The sequence below is a fragment of the Convolutriloba macropyga genome, chromosome 13, assembly GCF_964194025.1.
Source record: "Convolutriloba macropyga chromosome 13, txConMacr16.3, whole genome shotgun sequence".
Classification (NCBI taxonomy): domain Eukaryota; kingdom Metazoa; phylum Xenacoelomorpha; order Acoela; family Convolutidae; genus Convolutriloba; species Convolutriloba macropyga.
In genome coordinates, this window is record NC_134480.1 from 21,303,510 (window position 1) to 21,317,107 (window position 13,598).

The window sequence follows — 13,598 nt, forward strand, 5'->3', positions numbered from 1 at the left end:
AATTTTTTTTCGAAAAAAAAGAATTACATAATTTTGCATTTTTTCTTTTTTGTGTAGTTGTTACCTAGTTCCAATAATGAACGGTCTTATAATACATTATCGGTGTTCGACGAAGGTGCAATTGAACATATTTTGAGGGCCACAGTATGGCTTTACGGCTTCGAAAACATTTTTGGCAAGTTCTTATTGATTTTTTGTTTATTGTCTATTTTTTGTTCTTTTTTTAACCGAACAAAAAATTTAATACCGACAATTCTTAAATCCCTTTTATAGAAGCATTGGTAATTGTAAACCTCTGGGATATTTTACTTGATTCCTAACGGTTTTCATTACTTTGAAATTAGTTATTTTTTTTTAAATTCAGCAACTTTAAAAATTCTGTTCTTTTTGTCTAAATGTTACCCAGCCTTATTATGAACTGGTGAATAACCATTTTTTTCTGGTGAATTACACTTTATTTTGTTTAGTTTCAGTTTTATCTGACACTGTTTTGACATTTTGATATCAAGTTTTGTTTTTTAAAACGGACATAAATTTTTTGATGTAATTAATGTTTGTTGTTGTTGTTTTTGTTTGATTTTGCCGTTCGTCTTCGCTCGCTTTCTTAATACCGGCAAATATCATCAAAGGAAAGCATCTTTTTTGTACTCCACTAAGTTATTTGCTTTGGAGGCTACCTTTTCGTTCATACACCAGTTTTTTTGAAAAATACTTGAATTTTTGTGTTTTTCTATCTGTTTCTCATTTGGTAGACAATTATGCCAAAATTGTGGATGAGCGGGGTCGGAACCTTATGTTCAATCGCACATTACCGAGTCTCCTTGTTTTGTTTGAAATTATTGGTGTATCCATTTAAAACAACTCTCAAATCACTAAAGAAATAAAATAATGCCGTATTAGAGGCAAGACAAACATCAAATTCACAGACAACAAACATTAATTACGAACAAAACTTCGTGTCTATCTCTTAGTTTAAAATACCTAACAACCAAATTAAAATAGCTTCAGATAAAGATTACACTAAAAATGTGACTTGAAATTCACCATAAAGATATGGGACCTGTCTTTGTTGAGAAAAATTAACTGAAAGGTCAAATTATAAGAAACCGCTTATATTTTTTGAAAACAATTAATTTCAAAGTAATGAAAATCATTAAACATTAACTGAAATCATTAAATGTCTGCATGTTTACTTCCATGGGAAGTACCTAAGACCTGCCATTATGCGGAATTTCATGCGACTTCAAAAAAAAACAACCAAAAATCTATAACAGTTTGCCAGAAAAAGTAGTTAAGACAAACTATTTACAATCATAAGTGAAAACAACCATAACCCTTTATTAAAAATAGTGAATAATTTGATTTGTTATTGCTCAATTTGACTTGTTTTGAATGTCATTAGTTAGACTAAGTTTGAAAACTACAATATGGCAGCAAAAACAAGCAGAAACAAAATTTCTACTCAAACGTGGTGTTTAAGCCAAAAGAATCATAAGCTTTTCTTAGAAATAATAAGGTATGTTTTTGGCCTCAATTTGTCAACCAAGTTCTTTTTCAGTAAGTGCGCAGTGGTTTGAAACCATTCTGGTCTGTAATTAGCGTAAAAAATGCAACACTTTTTTAAAGAGCACAGCGTCGCATCACGATCTGAATAATCTTTTTTTTGTAATGCTCCACAATTATACCAAGCTAGTTTTGCAATTGTAATCCATCCCCTAAAACAAATGAAAGCTTAAAAATTTACCAAAATTCCTAATTTGGTAAGAAATTCTATATAAAATATTTTAAATTTTTTTTGAAATCTATCGCTACTTCGCTAACATATTTTTCTGACATCTATCAGTACTTTAATACTTTTTGTGGATAATTATTGAGTTAGTTGGCGAAATACCGATAGATGTCAACAGAAATCATTAGACAGTCTGTTTGAAAGCGCGCTAGAAACTAAAAAAAGAGAGCAAAAAGGACTGTAAAAAGCGCAAAAAAGTTGATAGCAAAACTCCATGAGCTTTGCTCAGAAAATGAATTAATTGTTCGCTGGACCTTATACGAACACAAAGGAAACTTCTCATTAATTGAAACTTTATATAGACACAGACTTGGCTGTCATTGGGATAAAAATATCATAACAGTATTTTAAAAAAGACGGAGCCAAAAATTCTTTTTAAAACATTTTTATTGCAAAAATATTCGATTAAAACAAAAATGGTGTTGCTTTTGCTACGCGGTTGTTAAAAAGTTATTACCCAACAAAAAATACGGAACATATCTTTGGAAACTGACAATGTTAATATATTAAAAACAAACGACGCAACTATTGTAAATATTAATTTAATTAGCGAAAGGCTGCAAATTTGTTAGCTCCAGAACACTTTTTTATTAACCGGAGGAAAAAATAGGCCTCACTTGAATAAACAGAGGTTAAGTCAGCAGTTTCTATTTCTGCACTGCAATTCAATTTGTATAGAGTGGGCTAAAGAAGCATACCTTGGGTCATTTTTAATGAAAGATGAAAATACGTTAAATTTTTAAAATTTTAGCCAAAAGAGTCTGTTCAAGCAAACCAGCAATTGTCTATTATCTTTAAAAGTAAAATCGATGAGGCTATCGCTGACAATTTTTATCATATTTCTAGCAAACTTAATCGAAAGCTCAGAAAAAATGAGGAAAATGTACAAGGCAACGGAAGTTAGCCTAATGTTCACAGAAGTTTCAACCTCCGTAACACTTCGTAATAAATGAAATTCAAAAAATATGTTTGTTTTGATATTGTACGCTTGACAAGCTTTCAACTCTGTGCAATGATTACATCGATCGGCAAAAATTGGCTGAACAAAAAATACATTTGAGTATATCGTTCCTCACGCCTCTAAAGTGGTTTGGAACAATGGTTGCTGTCTAACTTTGAAATACATTACGGTTTCTGGTGACAACTGGGTTAGTTATTTTAGCTGTTAACGTGTAAGTCGACCGCGGGTATTATGCTGTACTCGTAGTTTTTTCTAACTGATTGATTTTGTTTTGTATTGATTTGCTTTTTCATGACTTCAAGATTTTTGGAGATTTTTTATCAATAATTTTGGATAGTAGCCCTTTTATAGCTGAAAACGTTCTCTTCTTTAAAAAATTCTCTTCTTTAAAAACTAAAGCATTGGTAAAACACAATATTATAGACCGAGTTTACATCATCTTGGCATTTGATATTTTAAGGCAGGTTTATTCAACTTTTAGCATTTTGAACTCGACAAATATCCAATAAGATTCTTAGATGCAGTCATTTGATGACCTTTGTAAGTTCTGATCACAGCATCGGCAATAAATTGTAATTGCAACTCAACAGCATATGTTAAATACGATTCCATTTCGGTGAACAAATTCAATCCAAAATATTTCACGTCTTTTGATTGAAATAAATAAAACGAATCAAATTCTTTCTCTAATTGCTTCGTGAAATTATTTTGTCTCATATTGGTCATAACGTAAATAACGTCATTGTGTTTTTGAATCCCCATGTGAAATAATTGTTCGAGAATCTCCGAAGGTTTGAATTTTTCTGCTAAACATTTTTTATCATTGCCTCTCAAATGGACAACAATAAATCTCGAAGGCGATTTTTTTCGGTTGTACTTGTCGGCAATTTTTGATGATAGTTTCATAAAATTCTGCTTAATTTTCATAGCAACAACTTTGATAAACTTTGAAAATGCAAGCTCCTTGGCAAGTGGTTGAAAGCTTCGTGCATTTCTAGTTCGCAAAATTTGGGTAGATTCAAGTTTATCTGGTTGAAAACTGTGTAATCGGTAATAGTTTTTTCTGCCATAGCTAATTCGACCATATTCTACAGTCACAATATCTTCTAATGGTTGTTGTTGATAACTGTACACTCGAAGTTGACAAGTTTGGAAACCCTGAAACATGTGGCTGAATTGGATTTTTGTATTAGAATTTCTCACCCACACTAAAAACCTGATTGGAGGTGGTAGAATTATGATTAGATAAATTATTGTCTGTGGTGAGGAACTCCTAAACTTCTAATACACGGGCTGGAACATACTATAAGATCCTTAAGACCTTTATTTCAAATCAGGAGCCCAACATTTTGAATCATAAGTCCGCTATATCCGAACGAAAGTCCACAAAAACGCGTTCATGATCAAGCGATTCATAGTGTGACTAATTCTGCAGCGTAGTCCCGCTGCATCGAATCATATAGAATCATATAGAATCCTAATAAGAATCAAGAGGGGACTTTTCTGGGCCGACTTTTTTTACAGCTTTAAATTCAAAACTATATGCTACTGCAAAAGTTAGCCCAGTAAGTCCTAAGCATACGCTGAACTCAAAAATCAAACTTAAAAAATCATCATTACAAAAAGTCAAAATTGTGGCAAGACAAACTATACCTTTTAAGATCAGTGGTGCTGCTTTGCTTATCTTTCCATAGACGTTTTGACAGATTTTTCCACAGTTTCTCCAATTACAATTACAGTAGTTGTTGCGGTATGAAAAGTCGACACCAAAAAATTAATTCTGATTGGAAAATTTTAACGTGTAATACACTCTTGTGTGAGCATGGTCGCGCAATTGTCCACTTTCCTTATTCTAAAATAATAGTTGCGTGTTTTGTCATCCGCTGGCCCGCCGAATCCTGCATATAGAACTGTACAATTTTGTACCATTTTTCACTATTTCTCACGTAAGTGAGCCATTAAAAAACTTGTCAACATTCTATCTGAGCATCATATGGCCATTTTTGTCTGCATAGAACCTACCATCTCAGCTGTTTTTTGCCTGATCGTACACAAACAGGGTCTGACTAATGCGATTTTTGATTTTCATATTTCATATACTTGTGATTTTCATTTTCGCGAGCGTTCGCAGAGTCCAACAATACCAAAACATGAATGCACTTTACTAAGTTTTTTCTCAATAGTTTGTCTTGGTTCATACAAAATTCGAGACATTGCAAAGTGAAACTGCAACCTGGATTGCCTGATTTTGTCCAACTTTGTCTGAATCGCATGGTATAAATTCTGACTACCTCAACCCGAAGTAGTAGTAGCTAAGCAGAGCTGGGGGGGGGGGGGGTAAAAGGACGTATCTATGTATAAAGATTACGTATAGCCTATTTTCATCAATTTTCCAGAGAAGTACCTAAAAAAGAGAGTGAGAACAATAGAACTGTCATCTTATCGTAATTACCCAGGGTTAATTATCGTAATTACCCCCGGGGAAATGCATCCAGTTTTCCGCTCCAATGCACTTCAGCTAATCTTATCTACCTAATCTTTTTTTTCCAAAGATTAAGTCTTTTACAATTTTTTGCCAGTTTCTTTTGGTAGTGTCTGTTTTTTTTCTCGGTAGTTTCAGTTTCAAAAAAACCCAAAACCGTAAACAAATTTTTTCAGATAATTTTGTTCTAGTAATCGATTAAAGTTTTTTTAAACACAGATTTCAATGAAAAAACTAAAACATTGAAAACAATCACTGAAAAATTTTTGTTTTTTTCGTAGTTTCAGATTCTGAAACCTCAAACTAAAAAAATCTTTGTTTGAAAGTGTACGTGACAGTACATTTTTATAGGGTATTTTTCGAAATGGAAATCAATGATGGTAATTTTAAGGTCAATGATTGAGTTTATCTTTGGGTATTTTTCAGTTTTTGAAGATTTGAAGTCCATTTTACAGTTTTTGAAATTTTTTACGTAAAATTTTTAATTTTTTTCTGAAAAAATATTGTTATACTAAAATAAATTTCTTTCAAAAATGTCATTTTTTACATAAGGTGTATAACAAGAAAATTCAGATTTTGATGTCTTTTTGCTTTGCTATTTTCCATTTTTCACTTTTTGATTTTTTTTATGTAAAATTTTTAATTTTTTTTTGAAAAAAATTTTGTTTTTCTAAAATAAATTTCTTACAAAAATGTCGTTTTTACATAAGGTGTATAACAAGAAAATTCAGATTTTGATGTCTTTTTGCTTTTCTATTTTCCATTTTTCACTTTTTGATTTTTTTATGTAAAGTTTTTAATTTTTTTTTGAAAAAAATTTTGTTTTTCTAAAATAAATTTCTTACAAAAATGTCGTTTTTTACATAAGGTTTTTAACAAAAAAGGCAGATTTTTAAGTTTTTTTTGTTTTTTTTATTTTTCGATTTTCTCAGTTTTTGAAGTTTTCTTTATGCGAAATTTTTAACTAAACTTATTTTGAAAAAAAAATTGTTTTACTAAAAGAAATTTCTTTCAAAAATGTCGTTCTTTACATAAAATTTTTAACAAAAAAGCAAAGTTTGATGTTTTTTTGTTTTTCTATATTTCCATTTTTCACTTCAAAATGATTTTTTGATTTTTTTATGTAAAATTTTTAATTTTCTTTTTCGAAAAAATTTTTGTTTTTCTAAAATAAATTTCTTTCAAAAATGTCGTTTTTTACATAAGGTTTTTAACAAAAAATGCAGATTTTGATGTTTTTTTATTTTTTCCACTTTTCAGTTTTTGAAGTTTTCTTTATGTGAAATTTCTTTATGAGAAAAAACGTTTTACTAATATAGAAGTCTTTCAAAAATGCCGTTTTTTACATAGTATATCTAACAAAAATTCAAATTTTGATGTTTTTTTTATTTGTTTCTTTTTTCAGTTTTCGAAGTTTTATGTAAAATTTTCAATTTAATTTCTTTTTTTGAAAAAAATTTTTTACTTTAATGAATTTTTTCAATAGTTTTTTACTATTTCAAAACAAAAAGATAAATTTTCAATTTTTTTACCCAATTATGTCATTTGTATAATTTATTTTGAAACGAGTTATGATCGAGAAACTCTGTTCATTTTGTGTTTTGTCCTAGTTGAACATAAATTGTCTGAAAAACGCAAAATACTCCTATTCTTCCTTTACTTCCTTCAACATCTTTTCTTTCAACACTTTATTCGGATTTAGATTTTGTTCCCAACAAAGAAGAATCGAAATTCAAAACAACAGTAACCGATAGCAACATCGAATTATCCTTTGCGGTGGATTGCACAAGAGTAACAATAAAAACACAGACTACTAGCTCAAAACTTTCGAAAGATTTGTGCAGAACTTTAGATGCTGCTAGACATCATAACCTACACTTAGCAGAAGAAAAAGTCAACAATTCAGTACTTTCTCTGACCACTTATTTTCAAGCCATTAAGAGAATTCAAAACAAACAAGGATTTCATCCTCTGAAAGACTGCAAAGTTATTTTGTTCCCGTACTCTCGTGACATAAATCACTACGGTGTATGGTGGGTAGAAGACATGTTCTCCAAGCACGCTGATACATTTTCGACAAAATCAGAAATCTTCGATCTACCCATTTTCCAAGACCTCATTCTTCCTCCTATCCAAGAAACTGACAATGATGAGAACCAATCACTTCGTCAAAATGTTCCCTTCTCGAACTACAGGTGCTCTCCAATATCAGTCTTAACAGTTGCTTGTGTTCACTGCTAAATTCTATCTCACGTGATATCAATTGTCACGTCACGTGATGTTACTAAAAATAGAAAAAAACATAACTATTACGTCATGATGCACACTCAATTCTCATTGGTTACGACTTCTTTTACATGATCTCATTGGTTACAAAGTTTAATTTTCGCAATTTATCTCGTTTTTAATCAAATTTTAGTGGTTCTATTTATCAAGTTCTTTCTTGAAGATAAGTCTTTCGTTTGTTGTTTTTCGTTTTTAATATTCAGTTACCCTTATTTACACAATTTTTCCTATTTTCGCTTAAAAAACTCGTATTTTACTTCATTCACACGCCACAGATGGATCAAAGTTCAGTCTCAGCTGACAGCAAAAAACCCTACGCCTTCCCCTTCCGCAACCGAAACCATAAGCAAAACCAGTTATTCCTTCTTCCCAGTTCGATTACCATAATGACAGCGTATATTCGTTGTTTACCGATACCAACGTGAAAGTTGAGGACACTGAATCCAAACCAAATGATGATCGCCAAGGAAACAGCAACTGTCGGAAATTCCAAGAATACAGTAACCGGAAATTTCGAATCAGCATCCAAGAGGAAACTATCAACAGAAGCTCGAATTGGACCCATTTGAAAGTCTTTCGCGAAAATGTCGAAGGTGAATTTGTTCTGCATCAATTTCTCATGTTTTCGGTCTGGGAATGTAACATTTTTATTCAAAAATTACCCGAGATGATAAAGAAAGCACTACAATTTGAACCCAAAGAAGTTACTGCAAAGTTGGTGATTGATGAAACTTTGTTCCAACCAACTGATGTGGAGGAAAAAGCAAAATTCGATGTGTTCCGGGAATTGAGTGAGACTGCAAGACGAAAAGTATGTGTGACCAGAACATTTTACCAAGATAATCCCAACTGGTGTTATTTCACCATCAAGCTCTTTCAAAAATGTCGTTCTTTACATAAGATTTTTAACAAAAAAGCAAAGTTTGATGTTTTTTGTTTTTCTATTTTTCCATTTTTCACTTTTTGATTTTTTTTATGTAAAATTTTTAATTTTTTTTTTCGAAAAAATTTTTGTTTTTCTAAAATAAATTTCTTTCAAAAATGTCGTTTTTTACATAAGGTTTTTAACAAAATATGCAGATTTTGATGTTTTTTTGTTTTTTCCACTTTTCAGTTTTTGAAGTTTTCTTTATGCGAAATTTTTAACTAAACTTATTTTGAAAAAAAAATTGTTTTACTAAAAGAAATTTCTTTCAAAAATGTCGTTCTTTACATAAAATTTTTAACAAAAAAGCAAAGTTTGATGTTTTTTTGTTTTTCTATATTTCCATTTTTCACTTCAAAATGATTTTTTGATTTTTTTATGTAAAATTTTTAATTTTCTTTTTCGAAAAAATTTTTGTTTTTCTAAAATAAATTTCTTTCAAAAATGTCGTTTTTTACATAAGGTTTTTAACAAAAAATGCAGATTTTGATGTTTTTTTATTTTTTCCACTTTTCAGTTTTTGAAGTTTTCTTTATGTGAAATTTCTTTATGAGAAAAAACGTTTTACTAATATAGAAGTCTTTCAAAAATGCCGTTTTTTACATAGTATATCTAACAAAAATTCAAATTTTGATGTTTTTTTTATTTGTTTCTTTTTTCAGTTTTCGAAGTTTTATGTAAAATTTTCAATTTAATTTCTTTTTTTGAAAAAAATTTTTTACTTTAATGAATTTTTTCAATAGTTTTTTACTATTTCAAAACAAAAAGATAAATTTTCAATTTTTTTACCCAATTATGTCATTTGTATAATTTATTTTGAAACGAGTTATGATCGAGAAACTCTGTTCATTTTGTGTTTTGTCTCAGTTGAACATAATTTACCTGAAAAACGCAAAATACTCCTATTCTTCCTTTACTTCCTTCAACATCTTTTCTTTCAACACTTCATTCGGATTTAGATTTTGTTCCCAACAAAGAAAGATCGAAATTTAAAACAACAGTAACCGATAGCAACATCGAATTATCCTTTGCGGTGGATTGCACAAGAGTAACAATAAAAACACAGACTACTAGCTCAAAACTTTCGAAAGGTTTTGCAGAACTTTAGATGCTGCTAGACATCATAACCTACACTTACCAGAAGAAAAATTTAACAATTCAGTACTTTCTCTGACCACTTATTTTCAAGCCATTAAGAGAATTCAAAACAAACAAGGATTTCATCCTCTGAAAGACTGCAAAGTTATTTTGTTCCCGTACTCTCGTGACATAAATCACTACGGTGTATGGTGGGTAGAAGACATGTTCTCCAAGCACGCTGATACATTTTCGACAAAATCAGAAATCTTCGATCTAATCATTTTCCAAGACCTCATTCTTCCTCCTATCCAAGAAACTGACAATGATGAGAACCAATCACTTCGTCAAAATGTTCCCTTCTCGAACTACAGGTGCTCTCCAATATAAGTCTTAACAGTTGCTTGTGTTCACTGCTAAATTCTATCTCACGTGATATCAATTGTCACGTCACGTGATGTTACTAAAAATAGAAAAAACATAACTATTACGTCATGATGCACACTCAATTCTCATTGGTTACGACTTCTTTTACATGATCTCATTGGTTACAAAGTTTAATTTTCGCAATTTATCTCGTTTTTAATCAAATTTTAGTGGTTCAATTTATCAAGTTCTTTCTTGAAAATAAGTCTTTCGTTTGTTGTTTTTCGTTTTTAATATTCAGTTACCCTTATTTACACAATTTTTCCTATTTTCGCTTAAAAAACTCGTATTTTACTTCATTCACACGCCACAGATGGATCAAAGTTCAGTCTCAGCTGACAGCAAAAAACCCTACGCCTTCCCCTTCCGCAACCGAAACCATAAGCAAAACCAGTTATTCCTTCTTCCCAGTTCGATTGCCATAATGACAGCGTATATTCGTTGTTTACCGATACCAACGTGAAAGTTGAGGACACTGAATCCAAACCAAATGAGGATCGCCAAGGAAACAGCAACTGTCGGAAATTCCAAGAATACAGTAACCGGAAATTTCGAATCAGCATCCAAGAGGAAACTATCAACACAAGCTCGAATTGGACCCATTTGAAAGTCTTTCGCGAAAATGTCGAAAGTGAATTTGTTCTGCATCAATTTCTCAAGTTGTCGGTCTGGGAATATAAGATTTTCATTCAAAAATTACCCGAGATGATAAAAGAAGCACTACAATTTGAACCCACAGAAGTTACTGCAAAGTTGGTGATTGATGAAAGTTTTTTCCAACCAACTGATGTGGAGGAAAATACAAAATTCGATGTGTTCTGGGAATTGAGTGAGACTGCAAGACGAAAAGTATGTGTGACCAGAACATTTTACCAAGAAAATCCCAACCGGTGTTATTTCACCATGAAGCTCTCCACTCAAGGGACAGAAAAGGACAGTTTTAGAATGAAATGCTTCCTTCCTGTCAGAATTGGGGAGTTGCAGAAACTACATCGAATGAGCAATGAAATTATTTCAGTGCTGAACAAAGTCAAAAACCAGACAAAATCGCAAAGCGCATAAAAGTTATTGTATTTTTTTATATTGTATGTGATGTTTGTGTTTATTCAACTTTGGAAAAAAATTCTCTCAGAACAGTTGCTTGATATGAATATTGAGAAAATTGTAGAGTTCCAAAAAGAAATCAGTCAATTTTTTGTTGGAAATACAAAAAGGAAAAATTATTTTTTGGCTGTCTGTCAAAGTTTTGACAAAATGTAGATCTAGATAAAATCAACAGATAGGTTCCCTTTGGAGGACTAATAGGAATTGGCAATTCAAAGTTAGAGAAACGGTTTAATAGGTCAAAAGTTTTTCGTATACATGCCACATTTCATGATGCAACGGGATACCTGAAAACAAATATTAATATTGGTCCCGGGTACTGTTACATGGTTCCATTCCTTAATTCAAACAAAATTAAATTTTTGTTTCTTGGGACATATAACAGGTATAGCATATTGTTGTTTTCTGAAATTGTCACCATGATTCCATTTATTCAAAGTGTAAATCATTATTTCCTAAACACGACAGATCATAATGATCACGCAGCTGACTTTATTTTCGATAATAACAATCAGGAACGACCTCCTTGGAAAATTTGTGGACGCACTTGCTCTCGAACAACTTTTCTGTCAAAATTCCAGTGCATAGTTGTATTAACACTTCTTCTTTCTTCAATTATCAACCATATTTTCGCCAGAACTTGTGACGAACGAACAGTTTGGGTTGCTATTCTTTCAAGTGCCGTAAGTTATATACTTCCTAATCCCAGAGCATAAAATGAATAAGATCATATCAACAAAGGAACGCATTCTGACGTATCTTGTTGGTCCTTCCGGATCTGGGAAAACTGTTTTCATTAATGATAGGCTGCAAATAAAAACTTTTCAACCCTCGTTTGATCAAATTTTATACTTTTATCAGCACTTTCAGACTTTTTACGATACAATGATGCAATCAATTGCAGACAGAGAATTCATTCAGGGTGTTGACTTTGAATTAATTGAAAACTTACCCGCTGACGGCACAAAAAATTTACTTATATTCGATGACTCATTAGACATTCTATCAAAGTCGGAAAAATTCAACGCAATTGCGACAGCCGGTAGGCATCGAAATTTAAATTGTGTATATATTAAACAAAATAACCTCTTCCACAAAAACAAAACTGGACGTGATGCCGAGCTTCAGACAAATCACATTGTTTTCTTCAAATCACCCAGAGATGTGCAGCAAATTGATATATTGGGCAGACAGCTGGGTCTGGGAAAACAATGGTATGATGACGCTACACAAGAACCATATGGTCATCTTATGATAGATTTGAGATCATCTACACCTGATTTGTTGAGATATTATTCAAATGTAACCTCATTTCCTTCAGAATTCTTCGTACCGAACAATCGTGCTCGTTTTAGTGATATTAAAGATAAACGCACAGAATTATTATACTCTGAAGCTCTTTCAGAATCTCAGCAAGAAATTTCAATCAGCTTTCCTTCTACATTGTCCTAAAGAGTTCATCAGATTTCTTTGTGAGTGTATTGTAAACTTTATTGAAGGAAACCTCAGAGGAGTAAAAAGAAATCAGTTATCTCGCTTCCAAAAACAACATAGAACGCTCACATCAAAATCAACAACCCTTAGTTCCAGAAGACTTATATTGGGTTCAAAAGCTGGAATAACAATATAAGTTACATATATCAACCTTGTATGAACAAATTTTCAACTGTCTTCGATGAGTGAAGTCAAAAAGTTTGTTCTTGTTCCAAAAGAACTGTGGGAGACCAGAAAAAAGAAACTACCGGAACCCTACAGCGAGATCTAAAAAAGCAGTTATCAAAAAAGCGAAAGAAGATGTTGGTTCCGAGAAAACCGATTGTCCGCCTAAAGAACTTAACACAGACCTGGAATTCCACTATATGAACAGTCCTGAGCCATTGAAAACTTTGAAAGAGATATACGAAAACAAATGTTTGAAAATTTCACTTTCCAATACAATTATTGTCGACAACGTTGACAGAGGAGTTGACATAAAAACAGTCCTTCATTCAATTAAATTGAAGAACGCTTCAGTTGATCCAAACTAACTCCTAAGTTTTAAAGTTCTAAATTTGAGATCTGAGACCACATCTGGTTAAAAACAACATTTTGAGGACACAGTACGGCTCAGACTGGTTCAATTACAGTTTCAGATAGAATCAAATTGCAGAAATTGTACGAAGGGAAGGGACCAACAGCTTTCGGTTCTATCAACAACCTAACATAAGCAAGTGGAATCAATCGCGAGAAAGTTACAGAATTTTTACAGTCAAAAGACTCTTGTACGAAGTACAAAGGTATCAGACAAAAAGTTCCGCAACTAAATGCGCATGCTCGCTATATTGATGAGATTTGGTGCTTGGACCTTGCACAAATGAATAAACTATCACTATGGAACCGTGGTGTCAACTTTTTACTCGTTACTGTACATGTATTTCTCGATACCTGCGGGTAGAACCCTTACGAAACAAAGGAGCAGAGGCTGTGAAGGCAGCTTTTATCAAAATGTGTTCGAAAAAGAACGAGCTCAATTTTCCAAAGAAAATTATGGCTGGACCAATGAAAAGAG